We start from the raw sequence: 13,254 nt of genomic DNA on the forward strand, positions 1-13,254 counted from the left end.
GACTACTTGAACAAATTCTCAATACTACACGAATCTCAATCAGGATTTCGCTACAGCCACAGCACCGAAACAGTAATAATCACTCTCCTAACCAAGTTCAAACAAGAAATTGCAACAGGTAAAAGTGTACTCCTACTACAATTCAATATGTCAAGTGCATTTGATATGGTAAACCATAAAATACTACTAAACATCCTAGAATATTTTGGGATCGGTGGAAAGGTACTCAGCTGGATTAAGAGTTTCCTAACCATAAGAACATACCAAGTGATATCCAACTTGAATATCTCACCACCATGAAAATCAGAATGCGGAGTACCCCACAGCTCACCACTATCGCTGACCCTCTTTAATCTAATGATGACCCCACTAGCCAAATCCCTATCCAACCAAGGCCTCAACCCATACATCTACGCAGACGATGTCACGATATACATCCCGTTTAAACATGATCTAACAGAAATCACAAACAAAATCGAACTCAGCCTGCAAATCATGAACTCATTGGCAGATGCATTTCAACTAAAACTCAATGCAGAAAAACCACACTGTCTCATCCTCTCATTTCAATACAATACGAACAAACCAACTAGCATAAATACACCAGATTACACTCTACCTGTCTCAGACAGCCTGAAAATACTCGGAGTCACCATCAACCGAAACCTTATGCTAGAAAGCCAGGCGAAAAATACAACAAAGAAAATGTTCCACTCAATGTGGAAACTTAAACAAGTAAAACCTTTCTTCCTGAGGGAAATATTCAGCAGATTGGTACAATCAATGGTGCTAAGTCACCTAGACTACTGCAACACAATCTATGCTGGATGCAAATAACAAATTATGAGGAAACTTCAAACTGCCCAAAACACCGCAGCCAGACTCACATTTGGAAAAATGAGATATGAAAATGATAAACCCCTACTTGAAAAATTACATTGGCTCCCATTCAAAGAACGAATTGCATTCAAAATCTGCAACTAGGTTCACAAAATTATTCACGGCGAGGCTCCGATCTATATGGCAGATCTAATAGATCTACCAACCAGAAACACAAAAAGTTCAGCACGCACATACCTAAATCTCTACTATCCAAGCTGCAAAGGACTAAAATATAAATCAACATATGCATCCAGCTTCTACATAAGTACACAACTATGGAATGCATTACCAAACGTCTTGAAAACAATGCATGACATAAGAATCTTTCAGAAATCATTAAAGACCAATTTGTTCAAGAAGGCATACCATAACAATCCAACCTAAATACCCGAATCATGCAACTCAACGAAACTTGCTACCAGATCAGGACACTTAATTTCTCCTCTTAACCACCTAATTCACTCTGTAACCTATGTACTTTAACACAATTACTACTCTGTATTCTCATACCAGAATTGGCGTTCGCCATCACGGTATTATGTAAGCCACATTGAGCCTGCAAATAGGTGGGAAAATGTGGGACACAAATGCAACAAATAAATAAATAAATAAATGAGACATGCTATTGATATTTCACATGTTGTTGCAATGACAGTCCATCCCTATTAATCACAGTGGTATGCTAGATTAACCACCATTAGCTGAGTTAAAGACGGGACCAAATGCAGCCTAGAGTTACACTAGCATAAATTTTAGATGAGGCTGATAATCATAAGGCAAGCTTAACCCCGCCTGCCACATCCCCCAGGTTGACCTTCTTCCTAACACTCTACATGGCTTGCATGCTTCTTGTACTATTCCTGCAGCACACAGGAATAGTACAAGTGGTGTACAAATCCATTATAAAAGAGAAGGAGGTTAGAAGAAACAGAGGGATACCTAGATAGCAATGGAAATAATTAGCTAATTATATGATAACAAAGAGTACTAATTAATTTAATGTAAGATATGGTACAATACCAAAAGGAGAGGAGGGATAGTGAAAAGAGTGACAGAACAGTGAGATGGGAATTTTGCTGCAGTGGGTTGACAAGGGTAGCTTGCCTGTCAGCTTGGTTTATGAGGACATGCCCCAGAGAAAAAATAGACTTTAAGTATAGCCTTATACCATAAGAGTGACAATTCATTTCATAAGTCAAGTGGGATGTTATCCCATACTCCACTTTCTACAGTAACTGATAAGATGTGTAGTTACATTTTAAATTAATTAATATGTATGTTTATTAAAAGATATACTATACCGCTTAGCTAACAAAATAGATCACAGCAGTTTACAAAGTATTATAAAAGAAAAAGAAAGAAACGCCACAAATTTAATAGGAAATAAACACATCCGCATAAGAAAAGATAAACAAAAAATAAGCATACCTAGATAAAAAAAAATATTAATCAACAATAATAAAGAAAACCTTTGTTTACGGAAGAGTTTACAAAGTCCAGAAGGACAAATAAACACTAGCCCACTAGATTGTGAGCCCACTATAATATCACCAAAATTTGTCCCTTCCTTTCTGAGCACACTACCAAAACCCTTATCTACACTCTTATCACCTCTCACTTAGACTACTACATCTTGTTTCTACAGGTCTCCCACTAAGCCATCTCTCTTCCCTTCAATCTGTTCAAAATTCTTCTGCATGACTTATTTTCCATCAGTGTCATTATGTTCATATTAGCCTTCTCCTCAAGTCACTTCATTGGTTCCCTATCCATTTCTGAATACAGTTCAAATTCCTTTTATTGACTTACAAGTGTATTCACTCTGCAGCTCCTCAGTACTCCCCACTCTTATTTCTCTCTACAGTCCTCCCTGGGGTCTGTGTTTATCAGGTAAATCTCTCTTATCTGTACTCTTCTCCTCCACTGCCAACTTCAGACTCTGTTCCTTTTATCTTGCTGCAGCATATGCCTGGAATAGTCTTCCTGAGTCAGTAGTCAAGCTCCAGCTCTAGCTGTCTTCAAATCTAGGCTAAAAGCCCACCTTTTTGGAGGCTGCTTTTAACTCTTAACTCCTACTCACTTGTTCAGTACCCATGTCTGTTTTATCATGCCCACCTTAAGTAATTCCCTTATCACTTATTTGTCCTTTTTGTCTGTCTTGAATAGATTGTAAGTTCTGTTGAACAGAGATTATCTCTGACATGTTTAGTATACAGTGCTGCATACATCTAACAGTGCTATAGAAATGATATTGTAGTATTATTACCTGTATATAATATGAGTTTACTCTATACTTTGATAGCAAGCTGATTTGGTTTTACTCAATATACTACATGTGCTAACTACATTAGTTTAGTTATAGGGAAGGAGGAAAAGACCTCAGAAGCTCAGCCTGTGGAGTTTATAATGTACCACAGTAGCTGGGCGAACCTCCTCATAGGTCTGAAAAACCTCCTACTGATTTGAGAAATTTATTTAAATCCTTTTTTTGTCCTTTTTTTATATTTTTCTTAGAGATATTTTTTATATATTACTTGTCTCCTATGGTCTTATCTTAGAACGGAGAAAGGCACTTATCTGAAAATGTTGCTACTTGTACGGTGAGCTTCTGTGGTCTTTTCCTCCTTCCCTATAACTAAACTAATGTAGTTAGCAAATGTAGTATATTGAGTAAAATCAAATCAAACTCGAATAAGCACAGCAGCCAGATAAACTTTCAACTGTACATAATATGCAAATCATTTTACCATGCCATACTTTGTATTGTTGTTCAAATATTTTTACTGCTCTAATTGCCTACTGCTCATGTTTGATCTATTCTTACTGTACACTGCCTTGAGTGAATTCCTTCAAAAAGGCGGTAAATACATCCTAATAAATAAATAATAAATAAATAAATAAATTTTGGTTGCACCACAGAAAGACAGTATATGAAGCACAGTACTCTTACCCTTATCATAGTCCAAAAATATTTTGGATAAATTGAAGCCATTTTGAATAGAACAGTGCTACCAAGAGCCTGTAAGCCACTTGGTTTAAACATTCCAAACTTTGTGTTAGCATGCAATATAAATTAATTTTGAATGCACTCTTGATTATCATAAAAGAAAACTATGCAGTTGATTGGGAACTTGGAAAGGGAGAAAAAGCTAAACATGCATTCAGTTTGATTAGGGTTTTTTTCATGACAGACTGAAGATTTCTTTGCAAAAGAATCTTTTCATAAAATGTTTTCCTGTATTTGAGATGAAGTATTGTTAAGAATCAGTACCATTTGTTCACTTGGCTAACATACAATACTTTTCAAGCCCCTCAAGAAAAAGAAGAAGACTTGAATGAATAAGAAGTTGAAATTTAGAAGATGGTTTCAGACTGCTTTGACTTGAGTTCAATAGGCATGATCTGGACTTTACCTGAAAGATAATGAAAAACCAGCATTCTGGCTGAGAGTAAAAGAAGACGATGTATCTAACTGTGAAGAGACTGACAGATCTTTGGCCATTTTTACTCATGGATTAATCCTGGTGTTATAAGGTGTAATTAGCATAAAAACACTTCACACGAATGACCTCTTGGTTTTTAGCCAAAATCAGTTTGAATGCAATTAATGGAAATTTTCCAGCTCTTCTAAAGTGTTTGTTCAGTGTTCTGTGGCCTCCTTGCAAACTCTTTGACTTTCCAAGGAAGTGAGAAAATCTAGAGAATGGCTTCCTTCAAAAAAGCCAGACCAGGACCCTTCCCACGGATGCCTGTCCCTTGAATACTTCCTGAACTAGATGCAATGTCTCCTTTGAAAGCATCTCAAAATGCCCTGCATTTCCAGTTCTGCTCGTGAGAAACAAAGCCACCTTCTTTCAAAGAGAAACGCAACATATAACATTATCCTTCTTAAATATTATTAATATGGGTTACATTTTCACAGGCTTTGGCAATTTTTACAAAGTTAAAATTTGTTAGCCCACCTAAATCAGCCATGGGTAATTAGATTTTTTGCTGCCTGAAAATATGCATATGCCTTTCACAGGATTGAAAACAAGCATGGGGGAGGAGGAAAGGCTGGAAGCTATATGTATGTCCTGAATTTACAAAAAAAACTATCCAATTGCAGGAAAGCCAGTAAGCCACATGACTACTTCATGCCATGTTTTTGAAAAATGTAAGGGTATGCACATACTTTAGCAATATAACACAAGGCTTGACCTCATTTGAGAACTTTTCCAATGTGTATTTCCAACTTATAGACCAGAGTGAATCAATATAATAATAATCATCATCATCATCATAAAACAATTTTATATCCTGTCACTACCAAATAGCTCTAGACAATTTTACAGTAAAATGAAGAATAATGTCTTCCAGGTTATCACCAACCTAGTCATTAAAACTGTTGGCAACTCTAATCTATCTAAGGGCCCCTTTTACAGAGTGGCGGTAATCCCAATTCAGGCTTACAGCTCGCTATTCTGGGACTAGCTCTGGCTCAACATGGCTGCTGGTGGTAGTTCCAGGTCAAGCATGCACCATTTCTGGGGGGAAAAACCCAGAAATGGTTAGCATGGCGGTAACCTGGAGGTAATCAGGCATCTCCACATTCTATCTGGTTACCGCTGGGTTACCGTGGGAGCCTTTACCACCACCTCATTTTGTTTTTGGGGTACTTTACCTACTACGGTAAAACAACCCTGGCACATGGGAAAAATGACCCCTCGCCCCTAGCGCAGGACCTTTTTCCCACAGCTTAATTAAAGGACCCCTAAATAACCAGAGCAAGTGAGTGAAGACCTAGAACTTAAATGCAGAATGAAAAACCAGGTAAGAGGGACAAGAACCAAACAAAATGTTAAAAGAACGGCAAAGATTTTGAACTTGATCAGAACAGAAACAGGTAGACAGTGTAAAGTATGCAAAAGAGGAGTAACCCTACAAAATTCTGATTTACAAAGAATTATCCTGGCCACTGTGTTGTACAAAAGTTGCAGTCTCAATATAGATTTCTTTGACATAACCAGATATAGCATATTACAATAATCTATTCTAGATAAAACCATAGCTTGAACTATCTTTTTCAAATTTTCCAACTATCAATTCATATAATTATGATTCTGACAAGTCACCTCAGCCAAAACTTGGTATAAGCATGAGAACAATTTTTTATCTCAAAGTTTAAAACCCAGAAGTTGGCACAGAGACAACACCTTCCTATCAGTCATGCTAGAAACATGTCTAAATTAAAAATACTGCCTTTCACTGAATCAGTACTTAACCAAGTCAATTTTTTTAGGGTCTACACCAAGGGCACTCAGTTTATTTATAAGTCACCTAAGCAGAACTGTGCCAAAGCATTTGTAAAATCTAAGATCACCACATCAGGGGGTTCTTTTATGAAATGGCAGTAAGCCCAACCCAGGCTTACCACTCGCTAAACCGAAAGTACCGCTGGCCCGGCAGTAGTTTCCACCCCCAGCGCGTGCCATTTACGGTGCTACAAAAATATTTTTATTGTGTAGTGCCAGTGTTTACCCAGCAGTAATCGGGCAGGGTCGCGTGCTGCCTGGAAACCGCCAGGTTAGTGTGGGAGCCCTTACCGCCACCTCAGTGGGCAGCCATAAGTGCTGCCCCTGAAATGGCTGCGCAGCAAGTGCTTCACTTGCCACACGGCCATTTATTTAAAAAAACAGCCTTTTACTCACTGCGGTAAAAGGGGGCCTCAGCATGCGTCAAAAACACGTACTGATGCCAGCACATGTCCCCTTTTGCCGCAACTTAGTAAAAGGACCCCAATAGTGCTCTCCCTTGACCCAAATCTCTGGTCACCCAATCAAAGAAATTAATCTGATTTATTTGACAAGACCTACCTCTATTAAAACCATGCTACTTCAGGTCCTGCAATCCATTGGAGTCCAGAAACCTGACTATTCTCTGTTTTAGACATGTTTCTATTAATTTACTTACCATAGAGGTCAGACCAACTGGCCTGTATTTCCCAACCTCCGCCTTACATCCACTTTTGAGGGACCACATCTACCCTTCTCTTGATGTCCAGGACCACTCCTGACTCATGAGATGAACATTGAGTTAGAGGTCGGGCTGTATATCACAATCTTTGGTTTGTTTCTATTTATTAGCATTTCATTAAAATAATGATTGCTGCATAAATGTTTTCTGAAGTCATTTACATAAAGAAGATGATTCATTGACCCTATTGAACTAATTCATCAGATCAGATGGAAAACTATTACTTAAGGGTCCTTTTATCAAGCTGCGGTAAAAAGGGCCCTGAAGTAGCAGTGGAGGCCATTTTTTGCAGTGTGCCAGGGCCCTTTTTACTGCAACGGGTAAAAAGCCCTGAAAAAGATATGGGAATGTGCAAGATTATTCTTACCATGTGGCCAATCAAGGGGGAGCACTTACCATTGCCCATTGAGGTGGCAGCACATGCCACTGTCTGACTACCACCAGGTTAACACCTTGCAAGAAATTATGGAATAATTTTCCATAGCACCATAAATGGAACACACTTTAGGCATAACTACCACTGGCGGCTGCATTGGGCCAGCGGTAGTTCCAGGTTGCCGCACATGGAAATTGCTAGTGCACAACTGTGTTAAGGGTATTTGCAGTGGTTTTGCAGTTGCAGTGCAATAAACCACATATTAAGGGCATAGGGAGTTAGTGGGCATATTATGGTTACTGCACTGCTAATACCGTGCACGAAATTGGCACTTTTGCAGTTAGCATGGGACCACTGCCTCGTAAATAGGAGGCACCCCAGATTCTATATAGGTCTCCCAAATGTATGTGTGATCCTGAGATGTGCACATGCAACTAAATTGGCTAATGAGCCAATTTGCACCAATAATTGAGTGCTAACAATTAGCACATAAGCACCGCCATACTGGGAAAAGCCAATCCAGGCTTCAAGAACCCGGCGAACCCCCCAAAAAATATATATATATTTTTTAATAATGTTCAATGGACTTTTCCTTCAGGAATCTGTCCAAACCCCCCTTAATCTCCGTAAGGCCAGCTGCTGCCACTACATTCTCCGGCAACAAGTTCCAGGGTCCAACTACATGCTGAGTAAAGAAAAACTTTCTCCTATTTGTTTTAAATCTACCATATTCTAGCTTCATCTTGTGTCCCCTGGTTTTATTATTGTTTGAAAGTGTAAACAAACACTTCACATCTGTCCGCTCTACTCCGCTCATTATCTTGTAGACTTCTATCATATCACCCCTCAGCTGCCTTTTCTCCAAGCTGAAGAGCCCTAACTGTCTCAGACTTTCCTCATAGGAAAGTTGTTCCATCCATTTTATCATTTTCGTCAGCCTTCTCTGCACCTTCTCCAATTCCTTTATATATTTTTTGAGATGCGGCGACCAGAATTGAACACAATATTTGAGGTGCGGTTGCACCACGGAGTGATACAACGGCATTATAACATCCTTGTGTTTGTTTTCCATCCTTTTCCTAATAATACTCAACATTCTGTGTGCTTTCTTAGCCGCCGCAGCATACTGAGCAGAAGTTTTCAACGTCTTATCAACGATGACTCCAAGATCCCTTTCTAGGTCTGTGATTCCTAACGCGGAGCCTCGCATGATATAGCCGTAATTCGGGTTCCTCTTACTCACATGCATCACTTTGCACTTGTCAACATTGAACTTCATCTGCCACTTGGATGCCCAATCCCCCAGTCTTGCGAGGTCCTCCTGTAATCTTTCACACTCCTCCTGCGACTTGACGACCCTGAATAACTTTGTGTCATCTGCGAATTTAATTACCTCACTAGTTACTCCCATCTCTAGGTCATTTATAAATATGCTAAAAAGCAGCGGTCCCAGCACAGACCCTCGAGGGACCCCACTAACTACCCTTCTCCATTGAGAATACTGGCCATTCAATCCTACTCTCTGCTTCCTATCTTTCAACCAGCTCTTAATCCATAGTAATACCCTACCTCCGATCCCATGACTCTCCAGTTTCCTCTGGAGTCTTTCATGAGGCACTTTGTCAAAAGACTTCTGAAAATCCAGATACACAATATCCACCGGCTCCCCATTGTCCACATGTTTGTTCACCCCCTCAAAAAATGCAGTAGATTGGTAAGGCATGACTTTCCTTCACTAAATCCGTGCTGACTTTGTCTCATCAGCCCATGTTTTTGTATGTGCTCTGTAATTTTATTCTTAATAATAGCCTCTACCATTTTGCCCGGTACCGACGTCAGACTCACCGGTCTATAATTTCCCGGATCTCCTCTGGAACCTTTTTAAAAAATTGGCGTAACATTGGCTACCCTCCAGTCTTCCAGTACCTCACCTGATTTTAGGGATAGATTGCATATTACTAACAGTATCTCTACAAGTTCATTTTTCAGTTCTATTAATACTCTGGGATGAATACCATCAGGTCCTGGTGATTTATTACTCTTCAGTTTGCAGAGAATTTGTCTAGTTTCTCTGACTCACCTGATTCAAATACCCTTTCTGGCACCAGTGTCCTTCCCAAATCTTCCTCTGTGAAGACTGATTATTGGTGTTAATTAGCAACATTTTGGATTTGCTTGTGCATCTTGCGAAGTGCTATTCTATACAGATCTGCGTGCAAATTATATGGCATGCAACTTAAAAGGTGGTATGGCCATGGGAGGGGCATAGACTGCTCAGGGGTATTCCCTAAAGATGCACGCAGTATTACAAAATTTGGGGGCTCCATGCTCAACCTGAGCACCAGCATTTTATACCAGATTTCAGCAGACGGAATTACAGCACCCAAAGTTAGGTGCAAGATATGTGCTTAAGCAACTATTCTATAAAAGGAACATGTCCTTTATAGAATAGCGCTCCCCGATTTTTTTCAGTGCCCAAGTTTGGGTGCCATTACTCAATCTACCCCCAAGTTTTTCCACACTAATTCCAAGCAAAGTATTGTGCTGTAGATGCAAATTTAATGTGCATCTGTAATGGGAGCAGCTAACCCATGGTAAGGTCCCGCCTTTAGCTGCAGCAACTGCAAATTTTAATGTGGTTTAGTAAAAGGCCCTCATGTTTGTGATTTTTTTTTTCCGCTTAAAGGAACAAGACTTGCATCTCAGCAGAAAGAGTTGACTCAAGCATCTTTCTTAAGGTAGAAGAATTTAGATCTAATCTGAACTCATTCAGTCATTACTAACTACCATTATTCTTGTACAAACAAACATATTGGTATTCCTGAGCTAGATTCTTTTGTTAACATACTGTAATGACAGAAAAGTATCTTGCTCAGGAGGTGGAAGGAAAATAGAGAATCATTCTTGAGAAGCTACCCTCGACAGCCACTGAAAAGAGCATCCAAGGCTTCTTCCTGTCATTTCTTTCTTGTCAGATGTGATTTTTTTTCAAGGATAAGACTTCCTTCCCCTGCAGTACAATCCCACAGATGGAAATCTAATGATGTATTATCTTCTCCTGGAATAGCCTGAAGTGCCTTTGGCAGTACCTAGGATTTGCTCAAGTTTGGCAGACCACATATTTATTAAATCCTCAAAGTACATAACCTACGCATTATGGCCCCTAAATACATTTCTGTGTGTCATATGTTTATATGCAGCTAAACATTTAGCATGTTTCTTTTGGCCTATCAATAAAAAAGAAGCAAATGTTACAAGATCATGTGGATTCTACTAATTACAGGAAGTCAACTTTTAGTATTTAGCTCAGAAAACAATAGGACAAATTTTCAGAAGAGGATGTCCCTGCAATAGTTGAATATTTATAGTAACCGATATCTATACCTGGATTCTATAAAGGTTGCCCATATTTGGGCACAAACCTAAGATGTGTGCACAACTTAATTGGTTAACAAGTCATTAACAGGCAATAATTGGCACCAATTAGGAGTTGTGTGTGCATCTTCCTGTGTGCTATTCTATAACACTGAAATAGGAAGACCGTGTATTATAAAATATGTGGCGACTAATCATCAAATAATATTGTAAAAACAAACAAACAAACAAACAAAAATCTCATATTTGATATTTTGCTTTGAGATTTTATGTATATTGAAGAAATAATTTTGTATCATAACATTATTTTTCTATTTTCTAGAGAGCCTCTTTCTTGAGGAAGATTTTTTGTTTGAAACCTGGCCAACTCGGCAGAGGTTCTCCTTTGGTTTAAAGTGCTGCCAACTAGTGTCGTTATTAAAATAATAAAAGAAAACAATAAGAGAACACATAAAAGATAAGTAGTCATGCCTATCACATATATGTTTTTGAAATAAGCCGATATTTTGCACTATTTAAAGTAAGGGTGGTCCTATGAGGATTTGCACTACAACCATTATTCAATGGAGCAAGGAACACTGTGCTCCGATGGTGTAAGTTGCAGTTAGATCTGATGACCCCCGAAAAAAATTAAATAATGTGTTTTTTTCATTGCATGACTTAATTTTGATGCACTGCTACTCCTATTTAAATTTATTTAAGAGTACTGTTTGGCAATTCTAAGAATTCATATGAGATTTTTTTGTTTGGGACACCTTAAAATATTATTCTACAACACTGGGCATCCAAAACCCATAGGGCTAGATTCTATATATGGCGCCTGAAAAATCCTTGCGGAAAAGAAATAAACCTAAGTGTATTCTCTAAAGTACACCTAATTTTTATAGAATCAGCTTAAAGTTCTGCACAGTTTATAGAATACACCGAGCAGCTCTCCATACGACCAAATTTAGGGCCCTGTTTACCAAGCCTTACTATAGGTGTGCTGGCATTTTTAGCAAGCGTTAATACTAGAGACACCCATATATTCCTATGGGTGTCTCTAGCATTAGCACATGCTAATTTTTAGCATTCACTAAAAATGCTAGTGCACCATAGTAAACAGGGTCCTTAGTCACATCCATTTATGCCATGTTTTTCTTGGTATAAATCCTGACACCTAAATTAGTCACAGAAGGGCAAATTCTATATATGGCACCTAGAAGATCCATGTGGAAAACATTTCTGCCTAAACGTATTCCAAAAGGGGTGCCTATATTTAGGTGCACTATATAGAATATGCTTAATTGATATCCAAGCATTTAAAACTATGTGCTTCCATTTACACCAACAAAAACATGGCACATAGATTTAGGTCAACATCAAAAACAGTTTGAAAAGTACGTTATGTAGATGTCTCTCTTTGTTATTAGAGAATTCACTCAACGAATTCCTTACTTCTGAATTAATCAACAAGGAACCTCAAAGTTCCTAATAGGGAAAATACCCAAAGTATTTGTAACACCCCTATTAAAGTCAGGAGTAGAGTACTATCATGGATCCCAGTGAAAGGAGAAAAGGAGAAAAAAGATCAAACGCAAAAAAACTCACGTATACGTGAGAAAAACGAGTGATCTAAAAAACTCACTATTTCCTTCACTAATTATACTAATAAACAAAGTGAGACAAAAATCACATAACAAAAAATACCTGGAAAACACCCGGAAGCCTACTCACGATTAAACCTATGTAAGCTTAGCATAGATTTAGATGCAATGGGCCATATTCTATAACAAGTGTAAATATTGGAACACCCATGAAACGCCTATTTCCCCACCAATAACCACATCACTGTTTGCCTGCACACATTAGAATTTAGGAGCAGTGCATTACAGAGTTCGCTTAGCAAGTTATGCACATAAATCCTAATTATTGCCAATTAGTGCTCATTGTTGCTTGTTAAGTGCTGTTAACAATGTTGATTGGTTTGTTAAGCCAATGAAATTACTTGTGTTGTTACAGAATCCACTAATAAGAGGATTTGGGGGCTGAACACTAGGCATGGTATATAGAACCTGATGAGAGCGGGTGTGTTCTGCAACAATGCCCAAAGCGGGAATTGGCACTGCATTTATCCAATAAAAGGAGCTCAGCTGGGAGTGCCCTTTATAGAATAGTTCTGAGCAATGATTTTTTTATGGTGTTGATTTTTTTAGCGCAATTTACTGAATCAGGCCCCATACGTATAAATTCTTTAAATGGTGCTACATGTCCAATTTACATATACAATTTAATTAATGAGCTTATTAGCACCAATACTTGGGACCTAATAATCAATTATTGACAGCAATCTTGATTGTTTTTTTTTTTTTTTTTTCAAAAATGGTCCTAAAAGATAGATACACTGAGCACAATAGTGTCTAGCAAAAGGCCATTTTCGAAACAAAAAATTGGATATTTTGGAGGGGTTTGAAAATGGTCATGTTTGCTATTGGACTTTTGGATTTTTTTTTGCAAAATGTCCAAAATCAAATTTTGACATCCTATCTAAAATGCCCCTCTACATCTCTCTTTCTCTCTCTCTCTCTCTCTCTCTCTCTCTCTCTCTCTCTCTCTCTCTCTCTCTC

This window comes from Microcaecilia unicolor, chromosome 8 (genome assembly GCF_901765095.1).
Source record: "Microcaecilia unicolor chromosome 8, aMicUni1.1, whole genome shotgun sequence".
NCBI classification, from domain to species: Eukaryota; Metazoa; Chordata; class Amphibia; order Gymnophiona; family Siphonopidae; genus Microcaecilia; species Microcaecilia unicolor.